Raw genomic sequence first — 18,774 nt, forward strand, 5'->3', positions numbered from 1 at the left:
TGTTGGCACTCAACGGTCCCAGCTACATCACAAATGGTCCTTTTGTTCTATAAAATCCTTCTTTATATCCCAAAATCAGTTTAGCTGGTGCACTTCATTCAATAATCCACCGTTTCCCTCTTTCACAATGAATCCCAAACGTTACCAATAAACTTCTCCAAACAATATAATCAAACCTCAGGTACCCTAAAAGGTAATTTACCACCTTCCCGAGTGCAGTCACTGAAGGATTTCGTATACATTATTTGTCTTCAGGTATGCAGTGAGTTGCTGCGCAACAGCTTTTTCTAAATTTTTTTAAAGGAACGGGAGATTTGATATAGGCTGATAGTCTAACATTTTCTGGGTAAAGGTCTGGCTTTTCAGGAGGCTTTATTCATGAGTTTGGTTCACTTCCAGGTGCTAGGGAGCCATTTATTATGTTCAACATGGGAGGGCCAAGCACAGGAGTAGCTCAGTATTTTAGTTGGAATAGGGTCTAGTATGCAGCTGAAAGGTTTAAAGGCCATGACTATTTCAAGAGATACACGATTAAAAAGCTAGTGTGTCTCCATGGATTTTAGGTCATGGCAGTTCTTTGCAGACTCAGGACAACCGAGTTGTCAAGAAATGCGCAGATTCAAAGAGGGTCCATAATTTGCTTTCTACTGATCATGATCTTTTTGTTAAAGAAGCTCATGTATTCATCACTGCTAATGTGAATGCCATCTTCTCTTGGAATGTTGCATTTTAGTTATCTTTGTGACTGTATCAAACAAACAATTTGGTATTGTTTTTATTGTCAATCACCTTGGAAAAGTAGGCTGACCGAGCAGCAGTGAGGGCTCTTCGAAATTGCACGGTACAGTCTTTACAAGCAAGTCAGAAGACTTCCGGTTTGGTGGTGCGACATTTGCGTTCCATTTTTCTGGAAGCTTACTTCAGGGCTCGGGAATTTTCTGTACACCAGGGAGCTAACTTCTTGTGAGAAATGTTTTTAGAGGTGCCACCACATCTAAGGCATTACGCAAGGTTAAATTTAGATCCTTACGTGGCTAAAATCTTGACTAGAACCAAAAAAATGAAATCATATTACTCCACTGCTCGCCTCTACACTGGCTTCCTGTTAAGGCTAGTGCTTGTTGATTTCAAGGTTTTACTGCTAACCTACAAAGCATTACATGGAATTGCTCCTACCTATCTCTCAGATTTGGTCTCGCCATACATACCTACACGTATGTTATGGTCACAAGACATAGGCCTCCTTATTGTCCTTAGAATTTCTAAGCAAACAGCTGGAGGCAGGGCTTTCTCCTACATATATAGCTCAATTTTTATGGAATGGTCTACCTATCCATGTGAGAGGCGCAGACTCTGTCTCAACCTTTAAGTCTTTATTGAAGACTCATCTCTTCAGTAGGTCCTTTGATTGAGTGTGATCTGACCCAGGGGTTAATGGCAAGGCACTGGGCCGACTCCCCTCTCTCCACTGGGATTCTGAAGCTATTATGGGGGCTGAGTCACTGGCTTCCTAGTGCTCTTACATGCCGTCCCTAGGAGGGGTCCGTCACGTCGTCCCAGGCTTTTTACGTTATACTCAACGTGAGTGGGTTGAGTCACTGATGAGGAGATCTTTGTGGGCTATACTCAGTCTTGTCTCAGGGTAGTATGTTGGTAGTCTGCTGTTATCCCTCTAGTGGTGTGGAGGCTGTGCTATGGCAAGGTGGGTGGGGTTATATCCTACCTGGTTGGTGCTGGATGGGGCCGCACTGTCCCCCTCAGTTGAAACTAGGATTCATCCTTGAAGAGCACAGTGTGTCAGTGGCCATCAAAGGTGGGCATTTGCCCACTACAGTTGGTTACGACGCGGAACTGCAGTCAGGTCAAGACCCTGGGTAGGATGATGAGCACACAGATGAACATCCCTGAGATGGTTTCTGACAGTTTGTGTAGAAATTATTTGGTTGTGCAAACCCACGGTTTCATCATCTATCTGGGTGGCTAGTCTTAGACGATCCCGCAGGTGAAGAAGCCAGAAGTGGAGTTCATGGGCTGGTATGCTTACACGTGGTCTCAGGTTGTGAAGACCGTTGGACGTACTGCCAAATTCTCTAAAAACTACGTTGGAGGTGGCTTATGGTAGATAAATTAACATTAAATTATCTGGCAACAGCTCTGGTGGACATTCATGCCAATTGCATGCTTTGTCGAATTGTGTTTTGTTACAAAACTGCACATTTTAGATGATGCCTTTTATTGTCCCCAGCACAAGATGACCTGTCTATTGATCATGCTGTTTAATCAGCTACTTGGTATGCCACACCTGTCAGGTGGTAAGATTAGCTTGGCAAAGGAGAAATGCTCACTAACACGGATGTAACCAATTTAAGAGAAATAAGCTTGCTGTGCGTATGGAACATTTCTGGGATCTTTTATTTCAGCTCATGAAACACGGGATCAACATTTTACATGTTGCATTTATATTTTTGTTTAGTCTACATCTAAGTATGGCCTCCTAAAACTAGAAGCGTCTTTTGGGAATTTAACATCTAAATAAAACTCTGCAGGGCCATGGGTCTTACTTCTTCTAACACAACGTGCCAATGGAACACAGGAGTGATGGTTGCTGATAATGGGCCTCTGTACACCTGTGTAGATATTCTATTAAAAATATTCAGTTTCCAGCTACAATAGTAATTTACAACATTAACAACGACTACCGCCCCGTAGCACTCACTTCCGTCATCATGAAGTGCTTTGAGAGACTAGTCAAGGACCATATCACCTCCACCCTACCTGACACCCTAGACCCACTCCAATTTGCTTACCGCCCAAATAGGTCCACAGACGATGCAATCTCAACCACACTGCACACTGCCCTAACCCATCTGGACAAGAGGAATACCTATGTGAGAATGCTGTTCATCGACTACAGCTCGGCATTCAACACCATAGTACCCTCCAAGCTCGTCATCAAGCTCGAGACCCTGGGTCTCGACCCCGCCCTGTGCAACTGGGTACTGGACTTCCTGACGGGCCGCCCCCAGGTGGTGAGGGTAGGCAACAACATCTCCTCCCCGCTGATCCTCAACACTGGGGCCCCACAAGGGTGCGTTCTGAGCCCTCTCCTGTACTCCCTGTTCACCCATGACTGCGTGTCCACGCACGCCTCCAACTCAATCATCAAGTTTGCGGACGACACAACAGTGGTAGGCTTGATTACCAACAACGACGAGACGGCCTACAGGGAGGAGGTGAGGGTCCTCGGAGTGTGGTGTCAGGAAAATAACCTCACACTCAACGTCAACAAAACTAAGGAGATGATTGTGGACTTCAGGAAACAGCAGAGGGAACACCACCCTATCCACATCGATGGAACAGTAGTGGAGAGGGTAGCAAGTTTTAAGTTCCTCGGCATACACATCACAGACAAACTGAATTGGTCCACTCACACAGACAGCATCGTGAAGAAGGCGCAGCAGCGCCTCTTCAACCTCAGGAGGCTGAAGAAATTCGGCTTGTCACCAAAAGCACTCACAAACTTCTACAGATGCACAATCGAGAGCATCCTGGCGGGCTGTATCACCGCCTGGTACGGCAACTGCTCCTCCCTCAACCGTAAGGCTCTCCAGAGGGTAGTGAGGTCTGCACAACGCATCACCGGGGGCAAACTACCTGCCCTCCAGGACACCTACACCACCCAATGTTACAGGAAGGCCATAAAGATCATCATCAACCACCCGAGCCACTGCCTGTTCACCCCGCTATCATCCAGAAGGCGAGGTCCGTACAGGTGCATCAAAGCTGGGACCGAGAGACTGAAAAACAGCTTCTATCTCAAGGCCATCAGACTGTTAAACAGCCACCACTAACATTGAGTGGCTGCTGCCAACACACTGACACTGACTCAACTCCAGCCACTTTAATAATGGGAATTGATGGGAAATGATGTAAATATATCACTAGCCACTTTAAACAATGCTACCTTATATAATGTTACTTACCCTACATTATTCATCTCATATGCATACGTATATACTGTACTCTATATCATCTACTGCATCTTTATGTAATACATGTATCACTAGCCACTTTAACTATGCCACTTTGTTTACATACTCATCTCATATGTATATACTGTACTCGATACCATCTACTGTATCTTGCCTATGCTGCTCTATACCATCACTCATTCAATATATCCTTATGTACATATTCTTTATCCCCTTACACTGTGTATAAGACAGTAGTTTTGGAATTGTTAGTTAGATTACTTGTTGGTTATTACTGCACTGTCGGAACTAGAAGCACAAGCATTTCGCTACACTCGCATTAATATCTGCTAACCATGTGTATGTGACAAATAAAATTTGATTTGATTTAACAATTCCTACACTTTGTACTTCTGATCAATTTGATGTTATTATTGGACAAAAATGTGATTTTCTTTCAAAAACAAGGACATTTACAAGTGACACCAAACTTTTGAACGGTAGTGTACATACCCTAACCAGAATCCATTGATTACAGGCAACATCCTCACTGAGCTAAATGGTAGAACTGCCGCTCTTAACCTCTCTGGGATCGTTCGGGACGCTAGCGTACCACCTCGCCAACAGCCAGTGAAATTGCAGGGCGCCAAATTCAAAGCAGAAATCTCCTAATTATAATTCCTCAACCACACAGGTATTGTACACCATTTTAAAGATACACTTCTCGTTAATCCAACCATGGTGTCCGATTTCAAAAAGGCTTTTTGACAAAAGCAGAACATATCATTATGTTAGGTCAGCAACTAGTCACAGAAAGCATTCAGCCATTTTCCAACCAAAGAGAGGTGTCACAAAAAGCATATGAGATGAGTATGTAAACAAGGTGGCATAGTTAAAGTGGCTAGTGATACATGTATTACATAAGGATGCAGTCGATGATATGGAGTACAGTATATACGTCTGCATATGAGATGAATAATGTGGGTATGTAAACATTATATAAGGTAGCATTGTTTAAAGTGGCTAGTGATATATTTACATCATTTCCCATCAATTCCCATTATTAAAGTGGCTGGAGTTGAGTCAGTGTCAGTGTCAGTGTGTTGGCAGCAGCCACTCAATGTTAGTGGTGGCTGTTTAACAGTCTGATGGCCTTGAGATAGAAGCTGTTTTTCAGTCTCTCGGTCCCAGCTTTGATGCACCTGTACTGACCTCGCCTTCTGGATGATAGAGGGGTGAACAGGCAGTGGCTCGGGTGGTTGATGTCCTTGATGATCTTTATGTCCTTCCTGTAACATCGGGTGGTGTAGGTGTCCTGGAGGGCAGGTAGTTTGCCCCCAGTGATGCGTTGTGCAGACCTCACTACCCTCTGGAGAGCCTTACGGTTGAGGGAGGAGCAGTTGCCGTACCAGGCGGTGATACAGCCCGCCAGGATGCTCTCGATTGTGCATCTGTAGAAGTTTGTGAGTTCTTTTGGTGACAAGCCAAATTTCTTCAGCCTCCTGAGGTTGAAGAGGCGCTGCTGCGCCTTCTTCACGATGCTGTCTGTGTGAGTGGACCAATTCAGTTTGTCTGTGATGTGTATGCCGAGGAACTTAAAACTTGCTACCCTCTCCACTACTGTTCCATCGATGTGGATAGGGGGTGTTCCCTCTGCTGTTTCCTGAAGTCCACAATCATCTCCTTAGTTTTGTTGACGTTGAGTGTGAGGTTGTTTTCCTGACACCACACTCCGAGGGCCCTCACCTCCTCCCTGTAGGCCGTCTCGTCGTTGTTGGTAATCAAGCCTACCACTGTTGTGTCGTCCGCAAACTTGATGATTGAGTTGGAGGCGTGCGTGGCCACGCAGTCGTGGGTGAACAGGGAGTACAGGAGAGGGCTCAGAACGCACCCTTGTGGGGCCCCAGTGTTGAGGATCAGCGGGGAGGAGATGTTGTTGCCTACCCTCACCACCTGGGGGCGGCCCGTCAGGAAGTCCAGTACCCAGTTGCACAGGGCGGGGTCGAGACCCAGGGTCTCGAGCTTGATGACGAGCTTGGAGGGTACTATGGTGTTGAATGCCGAGCTGTAGTCGATGAACAGCATTCTCACATAGGTATTCCTCTTGTCCAGATGGGTTAGGGCAGTGTGCAGTGTGGTTGACATTGCATCGTCTGTGGACCTATTTGGGCGGTAAGCAAATTGGAGTGGGTCTAGGGTGTCAGGTAGGGTGGAGGTGATATGGTCCTTGACTAGTCTCTCAAAGCACTTCATGATGACGGATGTGAGTGCTACGGGGCAGTAGTCGTTTAGCTCAGTTACCTTAGCTTTCTTGGGAACAGGAACAATGGTGGCCCTCTTGAAGCATGTGGGAACAGCAGACTGGTATAGGGATTGATTGAATATGTCCGTAAACACACCGGCCAGCTGGTCTGCGCATGCTCTGAGGGCGCGGCTGGGGATGCCGTCTGGGCCTGCAGCCTTGCGAGGGTTAACACGTTTAAATGTCTTACTCACCTCGGCTGCAGTGAAGGAGAGACCGCATGTTTTCATTGCAGGCCGTGTCAGTGGCACTGTATTGTCCTCAAAGCGGGCAAAAAAGTTATTTAGTCTACCTGGGAGCAAGACATCCTGGTCCGTGACTGAGCTGGATTTCTTCCTGTAGTCCGTGATTGACTGTAGACCCTGCCACATGCCTCTTGTGTCTGAGCCGTTGAATTGAGATTCTACTTTGTCTCTGTACTGACGCTTAGCTTGTTTAATAGCCTTGCGGAGGGAATAGCTGCACTGTTTGTATTCAGTCATGTCACCAGACACCTTGCCCTGATTAAAAGCAGTGGTTCGCGCTTTCAGTTTCACACGAATGCTGCCATCAATCCAAGGTTTCTGGTTAGGGAATGTTTTAATCGTTGCTATGGGAACGACATCTTCAACGCACGTTCTAATGAACTTGCACACCGAATCAGCGTATTCGTCAATGTTGTTGTCTGACGCAATACGAAACATCTCCCAGTCCACGTGATGGAAGCAGTCTTGGAGTGTGGAGTCAGCTTGGTCAGACCAGCGTTGAACAGACCTCAGCATGGGAGCTTCTTGTTTTAGTTTCTGTCTGTAGGCAGGGATCAACAAAATGGAGTCGTGGTCAGCTTTTCCGAAAGGGGGGCGGGGCAAGGCCTTATATGCGTCGCGGAAGTTAGAGTAACAATGATCCAAGGTCTTTCCACCCCTGGTTGCGCAATCGATATGCTGATAAAATTTAGGGAGTCTTGTTTTCAGATTAGCCTTGTTAAAATCCCCAGCTACAATGAATGCAGCCTCCGGATAAATCGTTTCCAGTTTGCAGAGAGTTAAATAAAGTTCGTTCAGAGCCATCGATGTGTCTGCTTGGGGGATATATACGGCTGTGATTATAATCGAAGAGAATTCTCTTGGTATATAATGCGGTCTACATTTGATTGTGAGGAATTCTAAATCAGGTGAACAGAAGGATTTGAGTTCCTGTATGTTTCTTTCATCACACCATGTCACGTTAGTCATAAGGCATACGCCCCCGCCCCTCTTCTTACCAGAAAGATGTTTGTTTCTGTCGGCGCGATGCGTGGAGAAACCCGTTGGCTGCACCGCCTCGGATAGCGTCACTCCAGTGAGCCATGTTTCCGTGAAGCATAGAACGTTACAGTCTCTGATGTCCCTCTGGAATGCTACCCTTGCTCGGATTTCATCAACCTTGTTGTCAAGAGACTGGACATTGGCAAGAAGAATGCTAGGGAGTGGTGCACGGTGTGCCCGTCTCCGGAGTCTGACCAGAAGACCGCCTCGTTTCCCTCTTTTTCTGAGTCGTTTTTTTGGGTCGCTGTATGGAATCCACTCTGTTGTCCTGTTTGTAAGGCAGAACACAGGATCTGATCCGCGTCGCGAAAAACATATTCTTGATCGTACTGATGGTGAGTTGACGCTGATCTTATATTCAGTAGTTCTTCTCGACTGTATGTAATGAAACCTAAGATGACCTGTGGTACTAATGTAAGAAATAACACGTAAAAAAAACAAAAAACTGCATAGTTTCCTAGGAACGCGGAGCGAGGCGGCCATCTCTGTCGGCGCCGGAAGTTCAGGGAGTTCAGGGAGTGAACAGGGAGTACAGAAACGCCGGAAATGTCTCCAAAACAGCCAGAGAATTTGCAGAGAGCCACATCAAATACCATAAATACTCATCATAAACTTTGATGAAAGATACATGTCTTACATAGAATTAAAGATTAACTTGTTCTTAATGCAACCGCTGTGTCAGATTTCAAAAAAGCTTTACAGCAAAAGCACAATATTCAATAATCTGAGAACAGCGTTCAGCCACAAAAGAAAGCCATGCAGTTACCCGCGAAATTGTGGAGTCAACAAAAGTCATAAATAGAATTATACATTTTCACTTACCTTTGCTGATCTTCATCGGAATGCACTCCCAGGACACAAGAAATGTTTGTTTTGTTCGATTACGTCCATATTTATGTCCAAATACCTCTGTTTTGTTCGCGCGTTTAGTTCACTATTCCAAAGACACAATGCGCGAGCGCAAAATCCAGACGAAAAGTCAAAAGAGTTCCATTACAGTTTGTAGAAACATGTCAAACGATGTTTACTATATATCCTTAGGGTCTTTTTATAATACATTTCCAGTAATATTCCAACCGAACAATAGCGTATTCATTACAGAGGAAAAGAGAAGGAATGAAGAACCCGTGTGACCGCGCAGTAAACAACTGATTGGCCACAGCCTAGTCCAATTGTTGAAACAGTTCTTATTCGACACCCTTCCACAATAGAAGCCTCAAACAACATTCCAAAGACTGTTGACATCTGCTGGAAGTCTTGGGAAGTGCAATCTGGCCCCATAGACACAGCATATTGGATAGGCAATCACTTAAATGAAACTACAAACCTCAGATTTCCCACTTCCTGGTTGGATTTGTCTCAGGTTTTTGCCTGCCATATGAGTTCAGTTATACTCAGACATCATTCAAACAGTTTTAGAAACTTCAGAGTGTTTTCTATCCAATAATACTAATAATATGCATATATTAGCATCTGGGACAGAGTTGCAGGCAGTTTACTCTGTGCACCTTATTCATCCAAGCTACTCAATACTGCCCCCCTGTCACCAAGAAGTTAAATGAGGGGGACTCTAACACGGAAGCTTATAAGAAATCCTGCTATGCCCTCCGACGAACCATCTAACAGGCAAAGCAGGACAGGACTAGATACAAGACAAAAATCTAATCATACTACAACGGCTCCGACGCTCGTCGGATGTGGCAGGGCCTGCAAACTATTACAGACTACGAAGGGAAGCACAAACGAGAGCTGCCCAGTGACACGAGCCTACCAGACAAGCTAAATTACTTCTATGCTCGCTTCGAGGCAAGTAACACCGAAACATGCATGAGAGCATCAGCTGTTCTCCTCTCAGCTGTTCAGCCAAAGTGAGTAAGACCTTTAAACAGGTCAACATTCACAAGGACGCAGGGCTATGCGGATTATCAGGACGTGTCCTCCGAGCAAGCGCTGACCAACTGGCAAGTGTCAGTTTCAACCTCTCCCTGTCTGAGTCTGTAATACCAACATGTTTCAAGCAGACCACCATAGTCCCTGTGCCCAAGAACACTAAGGTAACCTGCCTAAATGACTACCGACCGTAACACCCACATCTGTAGCCGTGAAGTGCTTTGAAAGGCTGGTCATGGCTCACATCAACAACATTATCCCAGAAACACTAGACCCACTCCAATTTGCATACCGCCCCAACAGATCCACAGGTGATGCGATCTTTATTGCTCTCCACACTGCCTTTTTCCATGTGGACAAAAGGAACACCTATGTGAGAATGCTATTTGTTGACTACAGCTGAGCGCTCAACACCATAGTGCCCTCAAAGCTCAAATCAAATCAAATCAAATCAAATGTTATTTGTCACATACACATGGTTAGCAGATGTTAATGCGAGTGTAGCGAAATGCTTTTGCTTCTAGTTCCGACAATGCAGTAATAACGAACAAGTAATCTAACTAACAATTCCAAAAAAACTACTGTCTTATAACACAGTGTAAGGGGATAAAGAATATGTACATAAGGATATATGAATGAGTGATGGTACAGAGCAGCATAGGCAAGATACAGTAGATGATATCGAGTACAGTATATACATATGAGATAAGTATGTAAACCAAGTGGCATAGTTAAAGTGGCTAGTGATACATGTATTACATAAGGATGCAGTCGATGATATAGAGTACAGTATCAACGTATGCATATGAGATGAATAATGTAGGGTAAGTAACATTATATAAGGTAGCATTGTTTAAAGTGGCTAGTGATATATTTACATCATTTCCCATCAGTTCCCATGATTAAAGTGGCTGGAGTAGAGTCAGTGTCATTGACAGTGTGTTGGCAGTAGCCACTCAATGTTAGTGGTGGCTGTTTAACAGTCTGATGGCCTTGAGATAGAAGCTGTTTTTCAGTCTCTCGGTCCCAGCTTTGATGCACCTGTACTGACCTCGCCTTCTGGATGACAGCGGGGTGAACAGGCAGTGGCTCGGGTGGTTGATGTCCTTGATGATCTTTATGGCCTTCCTGTAGCATCGGGTGGTGTAGGTGTCCTGGAGGGCAGGTAGTTTGCCCCGGTGATGCGTTGTGCAGACCTCACTACCCTCTGGAGAGCCTTACGGTTGAGGGCGGTGCAGTTGCCATACCAGGCGGTGATACAGCCCGCCAGGATGCTCTCGATTGTGCATCTGTAGAAGTTTGTGAGTGCTTTTGGTGACAAGCCGAATTTCTTCAGCCTCCTGAGGTTGAAGAGGCGCTGCTGCGCCTTCCTCACGATGCTGTCTGTGTGAGTGGACCAATTCAGTTTGTCTGTGATGTGTATGCCGAGGAACTTAAAACTTGCTACCTCTCCACTACTGTTCCATCGATGTGGATGGGGGTGTTCCCTCTGCTGTTTCCTGAAGTCCACAATCATCTCCTTAGTTTTGTTGACGTTGAGTGTGAGGTTATTTTCCTGACACCACACTCCGAGGGCCCTCACCTCCTCCCTGTAGGCCGTCTCGTCGTTGTTGGTAATTAAGCCTACCACTGTTGTGTCGTCCGCAAACTTGATGATTGAGTTGGAGGCGTGCATGGCCACGCAGTCGTGGGTGAACAGGGAGTACAGGAGAGGGCTCAGAACGCACCCTTGTGGGGCCCCAGTGTTGAGGATCAGCGGGGAGGACATGTTGTTGCCTACCCTCACCACCTGGGGGCGGCCCGTCAGGAAGTCCAGTACCCAGTTGCACAGGGCGGGGTCGAGACCCAGGGTCTCGAGCTTGATGACGAGCTTGGAGGGTACTATGGTGTTGAATGCCGAGCTGTAGTCGATGAACAGCATTCTCACATAGGTATTCCTCTTGTCCAGATGGGTTAGGGCAGTGTGCAGTGTGGTTGAGATTGCATCGTCTGTGGACCTATTTGGGCGGTAAGCAAATTGGAGTGGGTCAAGGCTGTCAGGTAGGGTGGAGGTGATGTGGTCCTTGACTAGTCTCTCAAAGCACTTCATGATGACGGATGTGAGTGCTACGGGCGGTAGTCGTTTAGCTCAGTTACCTTAGCTTTCTTGGGAACAGGAACAATGGTGGCCCTCTTGAAGCATGTGGGAACAGCAGACTGGTATAGGGATTGATTGAATATGTCCGTAAACACACCGGCCAGCTGGTCTGCGCATGCTCTGAGGGCGCGGCTGGGGATGCCGTCTGGGCCTGCAGCCTTGCGAGGGTTAACACGTTTAAATGTCTTACTCACTTCGGCTGCAGTGAAGGAGAGACCGCATGTTTCCGTTGCAGGCCGTGTCAGTGGCACTGTATTGTCCTCAAAGCGGGCAAAAAGTTATTTAGTCTGCCTGGGAGCAAGACATCCTGGTCCGTGACTGGGCTGGGTTTCTTCCTGTAGTCCGTGATTGACTGTAGACCCTGCCACATGCCTCTTGTGTCTGAGCCGTTGAATTGAGATTCTACTTTGTCTCTGTACTGGCGCTTAGCTTGTTTGATAGCCTTGCGGAGGGAATAGCTGCACTGTTTGTATTCAGTCATGTTACCAGACACCTTGCCCTGATTAAAAGCAGTGGTTCGTGCCTTCAGTTTCACACGAATGCTGCCATCAATCCACGGTTTCTGGTTAGGGAATGTTTTAATCGTTGCTATGGGAACGACATCTTCAACGCACGTTCTAATGAACTCGCACACCGTATCAGCGTATCACTAAGTTAAGGACCCTGGGACTAAACACCTCCATCTGCAACCTGGAATTCCTGAAGGGCCGCCCCCAGGGGGTAAGGGTCAGTAAAAACACGCTGATCCTCAACACGGGGGTCCCTCAGGGGTACGTGCTCAGTCCCCTCCTGTACTCCCTGTTCACTCATGACTGCACAGCCAGAAATGACTCCAACACCATCATTAAATTTGCTGATGACACAACAGTGGTAGGCCTGATCATCTTCAATGACGAGACAGCCTATAGCGAGGAGGTCAGAGACCTGGCCATGTGGTGCCAAGACAACAACCTCTCCCTCAACATGATCAAGACAAAGGAGATGATTGTGGACTACAGGAAAAAGTGGACCGAGCACGCCCCCATTCTCATCGATGAGGCTGTAGTGGAACAGGTTAAGAGCTTCAAATTGCTTGATGTCCACATCACCAACAAACTGGCATTGGTCATCAGATCCTCAAAAGGTTCTGCAGCTGCACCATAAAGAGCATCCTGATGGTTTGCATCTCTGCTTCGTTTGGCAACTGCTCTGCCTCCGACCGCAAGAAACTACAGAGTGTACTGTGTACGGCCCAGTTCATCACTGGGGCCAAGCTTCCTGCCATCCAGGACCTCTATACCAGGCGGTGTCAGAGGAAGGCCCTGAAAATTGTCAAAGACTCCAGCCACCCTAGTCAGACTGTTCTCTCTGCTACCGCACAGCAAGCGGTATCGGAGAGCCAAGTATAGGTCCCAAGAAACTTCCAAACAGCTACTACCCCCAAGACATAAGACTCTTGACCATCTAATCAAATGGCTACCCAGACTATTTGCATTGCCCAACCCCCCTCTTTTTCACTGCTGCTACTCTCTGATATTATCTATGCATTCTCACTTTAATAACTCTACCTACATGTACATATTACCTCGACTAACCGGTGCCCCCACACATTGACTCTGTGTCGGTACCCCCTGTACATAGCCTCGCTATTGTTATTTTACTGCTGCTCTGGCATTTAGGTATTTTTCTTAAAACTGAATTGTTGGTTAAGGGCTTGTAAGTAAGCATTTCACTGTAAGCTCTACTCCTGTTGTATTCGGCGCATGTGACAAATAACATTTTATTTGATTTGATGAATTCACTCAACACCAGAGTCCGAACCTGCCCGAGGCACCAGGAAACCAAGATGCAAGGAACTTTGTAGGCTATTCCATTAATGTGGGGCACTAAAACTTAAGAAGGCTTTACCTAAATTGGTCAAGACCAGAGTGACCTCAACAGTTAACCAATCCTGGGAGCAGTGTGGGTACCTCATTCCTTTGTACGTTAGCAACAAAGTTAGGCATGTTGGAGGCTTGTGTAGTAGGGCTTTCTAAACAAAAAGGGAGCAATTCATTGATCTATGGGACTTTGATGATCTACAGGGCTTTAAGTAGTCATTATTATCTATAGCCTATTGAAGGCTATTAGCTATGTTTGTATGACTTGTTGATCAGATGTAACAAAGTCTAAATTGACTGATCTGGCTAGGTTCACCAAGTGTCCAGTAGAGGGCGCAGCTACTCCAGGAATCCAGTCAACTCATAAAGCCGTTGCAGAGGGTGAGAGCTGGTGCAGAAGGAGTAGGTCCAGTATATACAGGAAAGTGAACATTTAAGAACACAGTACTCTGCTTTCTTGAATATATTCACAAATGGATCTAAGGATCCTAAAACAGGGATGACAGTTGCAGTTTTTAGAGTTCCTGCTTTTAAGGGGGCACTGACAAAAAGAGCAATGGATAATGTATCTGTTTACACCAATGGAGTTGCTGGCCATACTCTTGGCTGCAGAGTGTGGAAGAGGTGACATCAGACAAAGTAGTTATCTGCTTGGACTCCTGTACAGCACTGATGAGCTTAAATTAATTTGTGTCTCAGAGCAGACAAATGTATTGATTCAGATTTTGCCCCTGCTTGTCTAGGGTGAGACAGATGGTGCTATTTGTGATGTTCCTCTGGGTACCAGCTCATGTGGGAGTAGAGGGGAATGAGGAGGTGGATGTTCTCGCCAAGCAGGCACTCAAACATCCTAATGTTGAAATAGGAACCGGAAGCTGGATGCTATATTACTAGTGAAATAAAATCTACATAAAAAACATACATGGCAAATATTGAGACTCTTATTTTGAAATTGGAAATGCAGGATTTATTTTGGCATGACAAAGCAAGGGACTCATATTTTGAAGTGTGTTGTATCCAGCATCCTGGATGTAACTCTGAGGTTGATGCTGTAAGAAACTCTGAGCTGGATGCTGGATATAACTCAGAGCCTGATGCTGGATGTATCTCTGAGCTGGACGCTGGATGAAACTCTGATCTGGATGCTGGATATAACTCAGCGCCTGATGCTTGATGTAACTCTGGGCCGGATGCTGGATGTAACTCTGAGCTGGATGCTATATTGGTAGGGTTGGGTAGGTTACTTTCTAAATGTAATCCATTACAGTTATCTGTCCAAAATTGTAATCAGTAACATAATCGGATTACTTTCTGCTACTTTTAGATTACTTTTCCCTTAAAGGGAAACTTCACCTCTAGATGCTATTTGGGGTGTTTATCCAGTCTCCCGACATAATTCTGAGTGATGAGAGGGTGTTCACATATTTATGCACTACAGCTGTATTTTTTTTCACGCCGGGAGAGTTTAATCAATGACGTAGTTGGTTGATTGAGCTTGCTGTCTGATCTAAAAATGAGTGGGATCATGTTTTGTAGCAATTGTCGTGGCCTTTGTGTTTCGCCGATTGCACGATCATGCTAGAAGTGAGTAGATATAGTTGTCCTTGTTCAACAGAGGCATTGCAGGATATCTAGGTTGCCTCATTTTCCCTAACTTAGTAAAGAATACAGCCTGACAGGAGCCATACTTCCTTGTTCCCACCCTTGAAGGCAGGCTATTCAAAATGGGGTAAATGCTAGTTTACAGGTTCACTAGAGAATGTTACCATGCACTGTCTATCTGAGTTTGCTGAATAACTAGCTACAATGGCTGCTTCTGCAAGATAAGCTGGATGACTAAACATTATTTGATGTTCTTTTACAGACCTATTTATTTGAGCCGGAAGAGGAGCTGAGACAGCGAGAAAAATAATTGCAAGACCAGCATGCAGGAGTGGCAGCCTAGGCCAAGACTCCGGAGGGTGAATGACAAACGAGTAGGAACACACACATGTCCAAAGATATAATTTGTTAGGAAAACAACAATGAAGGCAATGCGAGTGCCAGCCAGAAAATGTGGCAGAGGGTAGAAGTCTGCATACTTGATCACTGGAGGTGCTTGGGCTCTCATTGAAGAGAGAAGTTTGTCCAGCTCAGTAAAGCCACAAACAGAAATTGTCCACAACAGTGAAATGGGCTATTTACACCTCAATACAAACTGTTGTAAGAAAATTAAACTTATTGGAAAATAATTTGTCATTGAAAGTTGAAACATAGCCAAAAGATAATTAGCAGGCAGCGTGTCTTGGTTTGAGGGCAGCACAGGTTTACAATCACATTTTGGAAAATTAGGTGCATTCTGATATCACATGCATAAAAAAAATGATGCTGGGGGCGTTGTATGCTTACTACAGCATGCACACGCATGTGTCCATGTGTGCCATCGCACCCATGTTGATTTTGTCCATCCACACCAGACACGATTGGATACCATGCAATTGGGGAGAAAAAGGGGTCAAAAATATATATATATGTAAAAATAACAGTCTGTCAGATTTCTAGTCATTTCAATTAATTGAATACCCCTTTGATCTTCAAGAATAGGACTTTGAAATATGGAAATATAGATTAGCCAAATTGTTTTACCTGAGCATAACCAAAAAATGAAGGACTAATTAGCCAACGGATGACTGATTGGGCTCGTTGCGTAATGTTGAAAAATAAATGCTGCTCTTGGAATGGCATGCTTTGAGTACTAACAAAAAGTGCTATTTGCATGTGAAAAATGTTTTCCATGTGCTGCATTTGCCATAGGCCTATTGTTTGTTGACACTTTGATATCTAGATAAGTTGCAGCTGTTGAAGTCTATCAAAAGTGTACGAGTTTGAGTATGTGTCCTTTAGGCCTACAGATTTTGGGGGGGAATCACCACAAATTAGATTGAGCAATAAAAGACCAACTTGTGATCTTCTTAAATTATACTTGTTTTTGACAGTATGGAGCACAATACCACGGAGGAGTTTAGAAGGGAGGAACTCAAAAACTTCCTTCAGGAAGGGAGGAACTCAAACATTTATTCCATAGGCTGGGATCTGCACAATGCAGCTGTTGCAAGAGCACATTGTTCACTGGTTGTCCACTGTCCATGATACAAGTTACTTGCATACTACAAACTTGGGAAAGGTTGGCTTTTACTCAATGTCCCCACACAGTGTTTTGTTCTGGGTGGAGGAGAGGAAAAGAGGAGGGGGCGGGAGGAGGAGTAGGGAAGAAAGGGGGAGAAGGTGGAGGAAGAGAGGTATAGAGTGGACAGTATAGTAGAGGGAGGAGAGATGAAATGAGGATTGTAGGAGGGATGGTGAGAGGAACAGGGGGAAGGAGGGACCATGGGGGTGGGGGTGTTGCCAATGGATTTTGTACCAGTGTTTTGGGGGGATTTGGTGGGCTGGGCCCTCAGGAAGAGAAGAACTGAAACATTTATTCGATAGGCTGGGATCCGCACTATGCAGCTGTTGCAAGAGCAAATTTTTTCACTGGCTGTCCACTGTTCAAAACGTTTCTTAAATGGAAGCCAGTGGGACAAAACAGGAAGGGACCTACCTTTCTCTGATAGAAAGGTAGGTCCTGCCGTTTGGTTCTTAAATGGTAAACGGTTTCCGTAATGAATACACCCCTGATCACAAAAAAACTGATTGAAAGGCAGTTTAAACTTCTTAAATTCAATCATTATTGGGTAAAATACACATAGATTTATGAACAGCCATCCACAACAACCACAATCCGTAAGGTGCAAATGGCTAAATGAGAGAGCAGCAGTGTATTTGTATTTATTATGGATCCCCATTCTCTTCCTGGGTCGTGTCCTTTTTTGTAGCACCTGACAACGTAACTGAACAGTAGTCAAAGTGAGACAAAATTAGGACCTGTAGGACCTGCCTTGTTGATAGTGTTGTTAGGAAGGCAGAGCATCACTTTATTATAGACAGAGTTCTCCCCATTTTAGCTACTACTGCATCAATATGTTTTGACCATGACAGTTTACAATCTAGTGTTACTCCATGTAGTTTAGTCATCTCAACTTGCTCAATTTCCATATAGTTTATTATAAGTTTTAGGGTTTAGTGAGTGTTTTGTTCCCAAATTCAATTATTTTAGTTTTAGAAATACATAGGGATAACTTATTCCTTGACACCCACTCTGAAACTAACTGCAGCTCTTTGTTGAGTGTTGCAGTCATTTCCGTTCCTCTAGTAGCTGAAGTGTATAGTGTTGAGTCATCCGCATACATAGAAACTCTGGCTTTACTCAAAGTCAGTCGCATGTCATTAGTAAGAATGGAAAAAAGCAAGGGGCCTAAACAGCTACCCTGGGGAATTCCTGATTCTAACTGGATTATAATTGATAGGCTTCCATGAAAGAACACCCTCTGTGTTCTGTTAGACAAGTAACTCTTTATCCACATTATAGCAGGGTGTGTAAAGCCATAACACATACGTTTTTACAGCCCCAGACTATGGTCAATAATGTCAAAGCTGCACTGAAGTCTAACAAGACAGCCCCCACAATCAGTTTCTCTCAGCCAACCATCAGTAATTTGTGTAAGTGCTGTGCTTGTTTAGTGTCCTTCCCCATAAGCATGCTGACATTCTGTTGTCAATTTGTTTACTGTGAAATAGCATTGTATCTGGTCAAACACAATTTTTTCCATAAGTTTACTAAGGGTTATTGGTCATCTATTTGAGCCAGTAAAGGTGGCTTTACTATTCTTGGGTAACGGAATTACTATAGCTTCCCTCCAGACCTGAGGGCACACGCTCTCTGGTAGGCTTAAATTGAAGATGTGGCAAATAGGAGTGGCAATATCATCTGCCATTATCCTCAGCAATTTTCCATCCAGATTGTCAGACCCCGGTGCCTTGTCATTGTTGATGGAGAACAATAATTATTTCACGTCTTCCACACTGACTTTACAGAATTAAAAAGTACATTTATTGTCTTTCATAATTTGTTCCGATTTACTTGGATGTGTAGTGTCAGCGTTTGTTTTTGGTATGTCATCCCTAAGTTTCTTATCTTGCCAATGAAAAAGTTATTAAAGTAGTTTGCAATATCGGTGGGCTTTGTGATGAATGAGCCATCTGATTCAATGAATGAAGGAGCCAAGTTTTTTTCCCCCAAAAAATTCATTTAAGGTGCCCCAAAGCTTTTCACTATCATTCTTTATATAATTTATCTTTGTTTCATAGCGTAGTTTATTGCCATACCTTTTTCCTCATACCTCTCAAGCATATGATTTTTCAGTTCCTCATCAATCCAAGGGGATTTAACCATTTTTACAGTCATGTTCTT

This window comes from Oncorhynchus tshawytscha, linkage group LG26 (genome assembly GCF_018296145.1).
Source record: "Oncorhynchus tshawytscha isolate Ot180627B linkage group LG26, Otsh_v2.0, whole genome shotgun sequence".
In the NCBI taxonomy this organism is placed as follows: Eukaryota; Metazoa; Chordata; class Actinopteri; order Salmoniformes; family Salmonidae; genus Oncorhynchus; species Oncorhynchus tshawytscha.